An 11,311-nucleotide genomic window follows, 5' to 3' on the forward strand; every position below is an offset into this window, starting at 1 on the left:
AGTAGCTTTTTGCTTCCGAACAGTTTTGGCATCTCACTTTATCCTTTGAAGTTCAGAATGATTAGCATCTTTAGGAACTCAGAACTCAGATAGTGTTATTGATTCTCCTAGTTAAGTATAATGATTCTTGAACATAGCTAGTGTATGAGTCTTGGCTGTGGCCCAAAGCACTCTGTCTTCCAATATTACCACCAGATACATACATGCCACAGACACATAATTGGGTGAACCTTTTCAGATTGTGACTCAGCTTTGCTAGAGTCCCCAATTAGAGGTGTCCAGGGTTCTTAAGCACACTCTTTTTGCCTTGGTTCACAACTTTATTTCTTTCTTTTTCTTTCCTTTTCTTTTTCTTCTCCTCCTTTTTTTTCTTTTTTTTTCGAAAATTTTTTTTTTCACTACTTTTTCTTGCTTCAAGAATCAATTTGATGATTTTTCAGATCCTCAATAACAGTTCCCCTTTTTCCTCATTGTTTCAAGAGCCAACAAATTTAACATTCTCAAAACAACAAGTTCAAAAGACATATGCACTGTTCAAGCATTCATTCGGAAAGACAAAAATCATTGTCACCACATCAAACTAATTCAACTAGTTTCAAGGATAAATTCGAAATCCTGTACTTCTTGTTCTTTTGTGATTAAAGCATTTTTCATTTAAGAAAGGTGATGGATTCATAGGACATTCATAGCTTTAAGGCATAAACTTTAAGTTTTATTAATTATGAATTAAGAATAAGACTCAAAAATAGATATAAAATGAAACCAAAAATAGAAAAAAAAAATAGAAAACAAAAATTTAAACTAGGCTCCTAATGATAGAGGTTTTCACAGAGTTAGGACTCAACAACCTTGATTTTGAGAAGTGGATGCTCCCTCAAATTGAGGGGAGAACTTTTGGCGTTTCCATTCTTGAAGCTCACACCCCTGCTTCTCTTGTTCCTTCAGCAATTTGCAGAGCATGCAGTTCTGATTCTGCTGTTCTTCCTTAAGTTGCTCCATAGTCTCTTGCAACTTGGTGATAGATGCTTCCAGGCTGGCCCAGTAGCCAATTTCAGGAAATTCAGGGAGGAACTCCTGCGCCCTCCTTTTGATAGAGTTGTCTTGTGTTTGTCCTTCCATTGACTTCTTGGTGATTGGATGTTCAATGGGTATGAATTCATCTACTCCCATCTTTACCCCAGCCTCTTTACAGAGCAAGGAGATCAGGCTTGGGTAAGCCAGTTTGGCTTCAGTGGAATTCTTATTTGCAATTGTGTAGATTTCACAAGCAATCACATGATGGACCTCCACTTCTTTTCCAAGCATAATGCAATGAATCATCACTGCTCTCTTGATAGTGACCTCAGAACGGTTGCTAGTGGGCAATATGGAACGCCCAATAAAGTCTAGCCAACCTCTTGCAATTGGTTTGAGGTCTCCCCTCTTGAGTTGGTTTGGGACACCCTTTGAATTGGTTATCCACTTAGTTCCAGGGAGGCATATGTCCTCTAGAACTTGATCCAACCCTTTATCTGCTCTCACCATCCTCCTATTAAAGGATTCAGGATCATCTTGCAGTTGAGGTAACTTGAAGATCTCTCTTATTTTGTCCAGATGAAAGTACATAACTTTCCCTCTGACCATGGTTCTGTAGGTATGGTAAGCAGTTCCAGTCATTCTCTGCTTATCTGTTAGCCACAGATTTGAGTAGAATTCCTGAACCATATTCCTTCCAACCTTTATCTCAGGATTGGTTAGAACTTCCCATCCTCTGTTTCCAATTTGCTCTTGGATCCCCGGATATTCATCTTCTTTCAGATCAAATTTAACTTCCGGGATCACTGACCTCAGACCCATTATTTTGTGATAATGGTCTTCATGTTCTTTAGTTAAGAACTTCTCTTGATTCCAAAGATTCTTTCGATTATTCTCTTTCTTTCCTCTTAAATTGGTTTGTTTTCCCTTAGAAGCCATGATCTTGATGAATCTTGGCTTAGTGATCACGGAAAAGCACACCAAACTTAGAGGTTTGCTTGTCCTCAAGCAAAAGAAAGGAAAGAAGAGAGAGAGGAGAAGAGCAAATTCGAATGGTGTGGGGGAATGGTGAGGCCGAACGTGTTTTTATAAGGGGGGAAGGAGATTTCGAAAAAATTGAAAAGAGATTTGAGAAGATATGGAGAGAATTTAAGAAAAGGGTGAGTTTTTGAATAAGATTTGGGATTGATTTGAGAGGGATTTGAAGAATGATTTTGATTTGTGAGGATTTTAAAGTGAATGATAAAAGGTTGAGATGGGTTTATGTAGAAATGTATGGGTAAGAAAAGGAAAGTTTGAAAAAAATTTGATTGGAAAACAAAATCTTGGTCCCCCACCTTTCTGGCGTTAAACGCCCAGAATGGCACCCATTCTGGCGTTTAACGCCCATTTGGTGCCCCTTTTGGGCGTTTAACGCCCAGCCAGGTGCCCTGGCTGGCGTTAAACGCCAGAATTCCCTTTGTCACTGGGCGTTTTTCTAAACGCCCAGGATGCTGCACACCTGGCGTTAAACGCCCAGAATGGTGCCCATTCTGGCGTTTAACGCCCAAAATGGCACCTTTACTGGCGTTAAACGCCCAGAATGGTGCCCATTCTGGCGTTTAACGCCCAAAATGCCCCTTACTGGCGTTTTTTCGCCAGTAAGCTCTTTTTCTCTGCTTTTTGCGCTGAATCCTTCTGTAACTCTGTGAATTCCTTCATTTTTGATACTTGCCTCTGTAAAAACAAAACATATGACCTACTAATGACTGGGTTGCCTCCCAGCAAGCGTTTCTTTACTGTCTTTAGCTGGACCTTTACTGAGAATCACTCAAGTCTCAGTTTTGAGCATTCCTGCTCAAAATTGCCTTCAAGATAATGCTTGATTCTTTGTCCATTAACAATGAACTTTTTGTCAGAATCAATATCCTGAAGCTCAACATATCCATATGGTGACACTCCTGTGATCACATACGGACCCCTCCACCGGGATTTAAGTTTTCCTGGAAACAACTTGAGCCTAGAGTTGAAGAGCAAAACTTTTTGTCCTGGCTCAAAGACTCTGGTTGACAACTTCTTGTCATGCCATTTCTTTGCCTTTTCCTTATAAATTTTTGCATTTTCAAAGGCATTGAGTCTGAACTCCTCTAGCTCATTTAGCTGGAGCAATCTTTTTTCACCAGCTAACTGAGCATCCATGTGATGCATGTGCATATTTACTATATTAGCTAGTTAGTTTAGTTGGTTTTAGCTTAGTTTCACTCATTTTCTCTAAATAAACAAGCTATTTTATGAGTTTTGTCTTCATGCATGAGAATACCAAGGAACATGTTGATTCTAGCCAAATTCATGCAAATGATTTAAGGAATGCATACATGAATGAGTATGAATGAATCTCATGAAATTTATTGCATGAATGGGTAAGACTTCGAAGCTATTTCCTTTGTTGATGATAGGTGATGAAACAAGAAAATATGGAAGCAAGAATGATGCAAGCTGGGCAAGAAGAAGTCGGCGTTGCCAACTTGGAAATAGTGGGCGTTGTTCATGACAACGCCAGGCAACCTTGCAAGAAGAAGTTGGCGTTGCCAACTTGGAGATAGTGGGCGTTGTTGAGGGCAACGCCAGGCAGCCCTGGAGCAGCAAATTTGGGCGTTGCCAACTCTAGAAGGGCGTTGCCAACGCCAATTTGTGAAGCAAGCTAGGCAGCCTTGGAGAAGCAAAGTTGGCGTTGCCAACTTGAAGAATAGGCTGCGTTATTGGAGGCAACGCCAGGCAACCTTGGAAGAGAAGTGGCGTTGCCAACTTGGAAGAAGGAGTGAGTTGTTATGGGCAACGCACACAAGCAAGGAACTTGGGCCATGAAGGAGTTTCGAGGGCGTTGCCAACGCCAAGAACTATGGGCGTTGTTCAAGGCAACGCTAAGCCAGAGGAACTTGGGCCATGGAGGAGTTTGAGCACGTTGCCAACGTGCTACTTCACTGGCGTGTTCCTAGGCAACGCCAAGCAACAAGAATGAAGCCTTGGAGAGGAGCTCGAGGGCGTTGCCAACGCCAGGAACCATTGGCGTGTTTCAAGGCAACGCCAGGAAAGAATGCTTGGCTAGGCACCATTCACGTTGCTAACGCCAGGGAGAGGCACCATTCACGTTGCTAACGCCAATCAAGGCACCATTCACGTTGCTAACGCCAGGGAGGAGTGCCATTCACGTTGCTAACTTGGAAATACAAAGGAGTGTTTGCCAAAAACGCTGGAGAGCTGGACAGCCTGACCTTACCTCCTTCAATGGAGTATATCTTGAGCTACAAAGCTCCAAATGAGGTGATTCCAACGGCATTTGAAAGTATACATCCAGAGCTTTCCAACCATATATCATAGTATGGGATTGGCATTCATTTGAAGCTTCAAAAGATGGCTTCATTTAGAGCTTAAGAATCTGAGCACGTTGGCAACGCTGGAAACAAGGGCGTTTTCACCAAAAACGTGTGCGATTTTGGCAGCCTGACCCTGTCTCCTTCAAACTAGCATAACTTGAGCTGCAGAGATCCAAATTGAGTGCTTCCAGTTGCGTTGGAAAGCTAACATTCAGAGCTTTCCAACCATATATAATAGTCTATGGGGGAGCACAAAATTGAAGCCAAACCAGAGTCATCTTTAGGCCCTAAAAACAAGATCATGAAGTCGAAATTCAAGAAGGCTAGAGATGAGCCCTGGAGGGGGGCACGAGCACGTTGCCAACGTGCTAGCAAAGGGGGCGTGTTTTGCAACAACGCCAGCCCCAAGTCCCTGCCTTGGGAACTTAGGCACGAGCACGTTGCCAACTTGGGAGTGTGGGTGCGTTTTTGGCAACAACTTGGCAGCTTGACCTTACCTTCTTTGAGGAAGCATAACTTGAGCTAGGAAAGTCCAAATGAGGTGATTCCAGTGGCATTAGAAAGAAGACATCAAGAGCTTTCCAATGATGTATAATAGTCCATATTGAAGCAGAGGATTGATACTCAAATTCTGGGCAACATTTGGCATGAAAATAGAGCCAAGAAGAGGAATAGCAAGTTGTTAGCAACAACTTGGGCTAGCAACGCCCAAGTCTCAAACTTCACTTCCAGGAAAGGCCATGCACGTTGCCAACGTGCATTAAGCCTAGAGTTGTTGCCAATAACGCCCCTCAATGGGCCAGAATTGGTGCCAACTTGCTCTGCCTCCTCTATTCCTTACAAAGGCTAGCAAGTTCTTCCAATTGAGCCAAGAATTCAACAAAGAGGAAGCCCATATTGCTAACCCAATTCAAGATCTATGAAAGAGTTTTAGGACTAGTATAAATAGAGATTGAGTTTGTACTTGTAGAGGACTTTTACTTTACTTTTTGACACTTAGACTTTTTACACTTTTCACTTTTACTTTTGACAATTAGAATTTTAGACTCTTAGACTTTTATTTTTTTGAACTCTTTTGGTACTTCCGGGAGTATACCCGAGAGCATTTTGGGGGGTTCTCCTTGGAACTTCTCTTCTTCATTTTCTGAAGCTTTAAGCATTTCTTTATTCTTCTTCATCTTTCTTTGACACTTAGTTTAATTTTTGTTGATGGAAATTGTTGTTGAAATTGGAGCAATGACTCACTAAACCCCACTTTCATTAGGGGGAGGAGCTCTGCTTGTTGGAATGAATTGGTGAATTCATCTTGTCCTCCTCAATTCTAGTGGTTGATCTAAGGAGGGAACTCTTGTTCTTCAAAGATTCAACCACCATCGAGAGAGGGGTTAATCTATATGAATTATGTGGTGAATTTGAGGAATGAGCCACATACTTCAGTTTAGAGTTCATCCTCTCATGATTTCCTTAATCAATACACCTTGGTTAGTATGTGAGATGTAACTCTCCTTGGTTGAGATTATGGGAATTGTGTGGCTGGATTAGAATTAAGCTTCATCTCTTCTCATGAACAAATAGATCACGAGAGTGGCATTTGGCTATGTTGAGAGAAATTGAATCACCAAGAGATTGGGATTCAATTACCCACTTGCCATGGATCTAAGCACATGATTGAGAAGGATTTGACTAACATCAATTCATGAACATTAGCATCTCTGATCCCTAATGATCCTCTCTACCATCAATTCTTATCTCTGTTGCTTCTAGTTGTTTAATTTCCCACAACCCAACTCCCTTCTACATTTTGTTCCTTTAATTCTTGTCATTTACTCTTATGTTCTTTAGAATTCAGCACTTTAATTTCTTGCCATTTATCTTTGATGTCATTTAAGTTTCTTGCAATTTAAGTTTCAGTTATTTACTTCCATTTTATTTCTATTGCCCTGCTCTTAAATTCCTTGCAATTTAAATTCCTGCACTTATGTTCAAAAGTCACATTACTCACAAAATCAAAATCTTATTTGCTTGACTAAATCTACCATTTAACTAAAGTTGCTTTATCTACCAATCCTCGTGGGATCGACCTCACTCTCAGTGAGTCTTATTACTTGATACGACCCGGTATACTTGCCGGTAATTACGTGAAATAAAATTTTTACGTATCAAGTTTTTGGCGCCGTTGCCGGGGATTGGAAAAGATTGACAATGATTAAGTGAAAGGTGGTTTAGATTAAGCATTTTTTTTTAGTGTTTTTGTTAAGCCCACTAACTGTTTGATACTTTGTTTCACTAACTCCAATTCCACTCTAGTTCTAGAATATTTCACTTGTGATCTTGGTTTTGTTTGTGTATGTCAGGAGCTAATAGACTTAATACTGAGGATGAGAGAACCCTCCGAAGGAGAAGAAGAGCAGAAAGAGGAAAGGGAATAGTTGGTGAAGAGGATTCAGAGGGAGAAGATCAAGTCATGGAGGATGAGATGCACAATCCTGGAGGAGTCAACAACAATGATGGACCACCTAGAAGGGTGCTATCTTCTTATACCATCCCTGACCCAAGACATTGTGGGAGCAGCATTGCCACTCCAACCGTTCAGGCCAATAACTTTGAGTTGAAACCTCAGCTCATCACTTTGGTACAGAACAATTGCTCTTATGGAGGGGGACCTCTTGAAGACCCAAATCAACATCTATCTGTTTTTCTGAGGATATGCAACACAGTGAAGACAAATGGAGTGCATCCAGATGTCTACAAGTTGTTACTATTTCCATTCTCTTTGAGGGATAAAGCCACTCAATGGCTAGAATCATTCCCCAAGGAAAGCCTCAATGATTGGAATGAAGTGATGAGCAGATTTCTAGCAAAGTTCTACCCACCTCAAAAGATCATCAAGTTGAAGACAGAGGTTCAAACTTTCAGGCAAATGGAAGGGGAGTCATTGTATGAAGCCTGGGAAAGATATAAGGCACTAATGAGAAGATGTCCACCTGACATGTTTAGTGATTGGGTCAAACTCCAAAACTTCTATGAAGGCTTAAGCTTAGAAGCAAGGAAGGGACTAGACTACTCATCAGGGGGATCACTCAACATGATGAAAACTGCTGAGGAGGCTCAAGACCTCATTGAGATTGTGGCAAACAATCAGTATTATTACTCATCAGAGAGGCAACATAACCCGGCCCCAAAGAAAGGTGTAATGGAGCTTGAAGGTGTAGATGCTATCTTGGCACAAAATAAGTTAATGCACCAACAAATCCAACAACAAATGGAAATGATAACAAAGAGAATGGATGGTTTCCAGCTAGCATTAGTGAACACAACAAATCAACCATCACTTGAATGGAGCCAAGGTGAAGGGACCACTGTTGAACACCCACAAGAACAAATTCAATACATGCAAAATACTTCAAATTCTCAGGATGAATTTCATGGTGATACATACAACCCTTCTTGGAAAAATCATCCCAATCTAAGGTGGGGTGAAAACCATTGGCAAAAGAACAACAGCCACAACCACACCTGTAACACAAATAACCAAAATCACCATGCCACCAACACTAACCAATATAGAAAAACACAAAACACATATCAACCACCTCATAATAATTCACAAACTCACCAAAACAACTTTCCTGCACCAACATCTAACTCACAAAACTACCACACTAATCCACCCAACAACTTCCAACAACAATCAACCCCCATCATATCCCCAATTGACCATCATGAGACCAGAATTTCAAGTCTTGAAGCAACCTTGCAAGCACTTGCTCAAACCACTCAAGCCTTAGCTAAGGGACAAAAGGAACATAAGGCCACCATGAAGAGTATTGAGCGACAAGTGGGACAATTAGCCAAACAAGCTGAACGGCCAACCAATGTTCTTCCAAGTGATACGATACCCAACCCAAGAGACACAGAAAAAGCCATAAAATGGGAGGAGTGTAAAGCAATCACCCTGAGAAGTGGGAAGAAAGTGGAGACAGAAGCCATTACTCAGGAAGAGCACATCAAAGAAGGCTTAAAAGAAGAGGTGAAGGAACAAAAGCAGGAGCAAGAAACCTATACACAAAGTGATAAATTAGCTAAGAAGGAGGCAGTGAAAGCATACCAACCAATACTCCCATACCCTCAAAGGTTTAAAGAAGAGAACAAAGAGAAGCAATATTCCAAATTCTTGGAAATATTCAAGACACTACACATCAACATCCCCTTCATTGAAGCACTTGAACAGATGCCCCTATATGCTAAGTTCATGAAGGAATTGTTGACAAAGAAAAGATCCTTGAAAGAGGGACAAACGGTTGTGATGACCAGGGAGTGTAGTGCCATCATCCAGAAAAAGTTGCCAAAGAAGATGAAAGACCCAGGGAGCTTTCACATCCCCTGCACAATAGGCAACATGATGATTGAGAGAGCATTTTGTGATCTTGGTGCAAGCATAAATCTGATGCCTCTATCTTTGATGAGGAAGCTTCAGATTCATGAATTGAAACCTACAAAGATAGCCCTTCAAATGGCGGATAAATCTATTCAGCAAGCACTCGGGGTTGTAGAGAATGTATTAGTAAAGGTGGACAAATTTTTCCTCCCAGTTGACTTTGTCATCCTAGACATAGAGGAAGATGACAACAATCCCATTATTCTAGGGAGGCCCTTTTTAGCTACTGCCAGGGCATTGATAGATGTCGAAAAAGGAGAATTAATGCTAAGGGTGCATGATGAGCATATAGTGTTCCATGTCTTCAAGAATTTGCAAGACTCCACCCAAGAGGAAGAGTGTATGAAGATTGATTCCATAGATCCAAACTTGAAAGAGGCACCTGATGAGGCACTTCCAAGCTCATGCAGGAAAGAAAATGAAGAGGTGGAGGTGCTGCAACAAACTCAAAGAATAGAGGAGAAGCTGCAATCAAAGTCAGCATTTAAGATTCATAGCAAGGACCGTCCAAAAATTGAGATCCCAAAACCTGAACTATCTCCTGGAAAAGAAGAAAGTCCCAAGAAGAAAATGCCAAGAGGATGGAGAAACAAGAAAATCTCCACTGAAGACTTCTCACCAGGGGATAAAGTGATGCTAACTTACCAACCAAAAGAGACATCTCCACACTTTTCTGGATACTACACAGTGAACAAAATCCTCTCACTTGAACATGTGGAAATCATCAAGAATGATACTGGAAGGAAGCTCACGGTGAGAGGGGAAGGATTAAGGCACTATGATCATCATCCGCCCTAAAGAGGGACAACCGTCAAGCTAATGACGAAAAAAAAGCGCTTGTTGGGAGGCAACCCAACCAAAGGTAGTCTTCTTTTCTTAGTTAATTCAATAAAAGAGTTAAGTATATTTATCTGCATTGCAAGGAGCTAAGTTTGGTGTTACACACCAACAGAATTCAAAGGTGAATGTGAGGTGCTAAGTTTGGTGTTCCACCAAAAAGTTTCATTAAAGACACATTTTAACCCTTTGCATGATTAGTCACTAGCTCCAAACAATCAGAAAAATTACTTAACAATTGCTACTTTTAATTTAGATTTTATTTCCTTAATAGAAGCATTTGATGTTTCTTACATGTATTCATTCCACTGCATATAAAAGTAAGCAAGGAACTAAGTTTGGTGTCCCCACACCAACTTATGTCTAGAAGATCACAAGCATACATGCATGCTAACCATCTCTCAAGTGCTTGGGGACAAGCAACTTTCAAAGTTCATTGTAGGCGATCACTTCAATCTTGAAAAGGATCAAGCATCATCAACCAAAGAGACAAAGAGGGATATAAAGACTAACAATGATGATGATAAGGAGTAAAGCAAGTAAACTCCAAAAGGTTGTATTGTTGAGTGATTGTCTTGTATTCAAACTACTATGATTGAAAGTGATATTGTCCCCCTGTTTGTCTGCTTAGTATAACTTCTTTGTAGTTCAATAACTAAGATGTTTGATATATCATAACACCATACTCTTGAAATTGCTTGCACTCAATACCTATGAAAATGCAAACAGAGAACATTTCTTTGAAAAGAATGATTGAGGAGTCAAAAATCTATTTTGAGGCAAGCAAAAGATTAAGAGAAGTGGTGGTTCTAGTTGTATGATTGTGTATTGAGGTTTCATGTTTGTGAAAACTTGCATGGGAGCTCATAGGCAGGAAATAGAGTTCAAAGAAGTATTATGGAGATTCTCAAACACTTATTGATCCAAGAAGCAGCAAAAAAAAGAAAAAAAAAAGAACATGGCAAAAGGCTCTGAGCATCAATTACTAGGAAGAAAAAGAAGGAAATGAGAACTCAAAGAGTTACTATCCTAGTTAAATGCTTGTGGTAGAATTGTGTCAAAGAGAGAGGCTTGAGCAAGTAAATCCTAAGGGGTGTTTCAACACCTAATACCTTAAAACCAACTGGTTTGGGAGTATTGATTGAAAGCTTATCTAAAGAGCCGCTTTGAGACATGACACTTAGAGTCAAGGCCAAGACACATAAACTATGTGCTGTTTCAAGGTGATTACCTATAGAGAGATTTCCATGATATCATTTGAATGAAAGTCCTAAGATCTAAGACTCCCAAAATGTAAGGACTGATAAGCACTGGGACCCTTGCATGAACACATAATTCAGAGTTCACCCCACTATCACTTAATCACTTCACTCACCAAGGTATTACAAGTTATTCCTCAACTCATTCCAATTAAAAGAAATCTTTGTGCATAGTTCTTTTGTTGCTTGAGGACAAGCAATGTTTAAGTTTGGTGTTGTGATGCATGTGCATATTTACTATATTAGCTAGTTAGTTTAGTTGGTTTTAGCTTAGTTTCACTCATTTTCTCTAAATAAACAAGCTATTTTATGAGTTTTGTCTTCATGCATGAGAATACCAAGGAACATGTTGATTCTAGCCAAATTCATGCAAATGATTTAAGGAATGCATACATGAATGAGTATGAATG

This window comes from Arachis stenosperma, chromosome 3 (genome assembly GCF_014773155.1).
Source record: "Arachis stenosperma cultivar V10309 chromosome 3, arast.V10309.gnm1.PFL2, whole genome shotgun sequence".
In the NCBI taxonomy this organism is placed as follows: domain Eukaryota; kingdom Viridiplantae; phylum Streptophyta; class Magnoliopsida; order Fabales; family Fabaceae; genus Arachis; species Arachis stenosperma.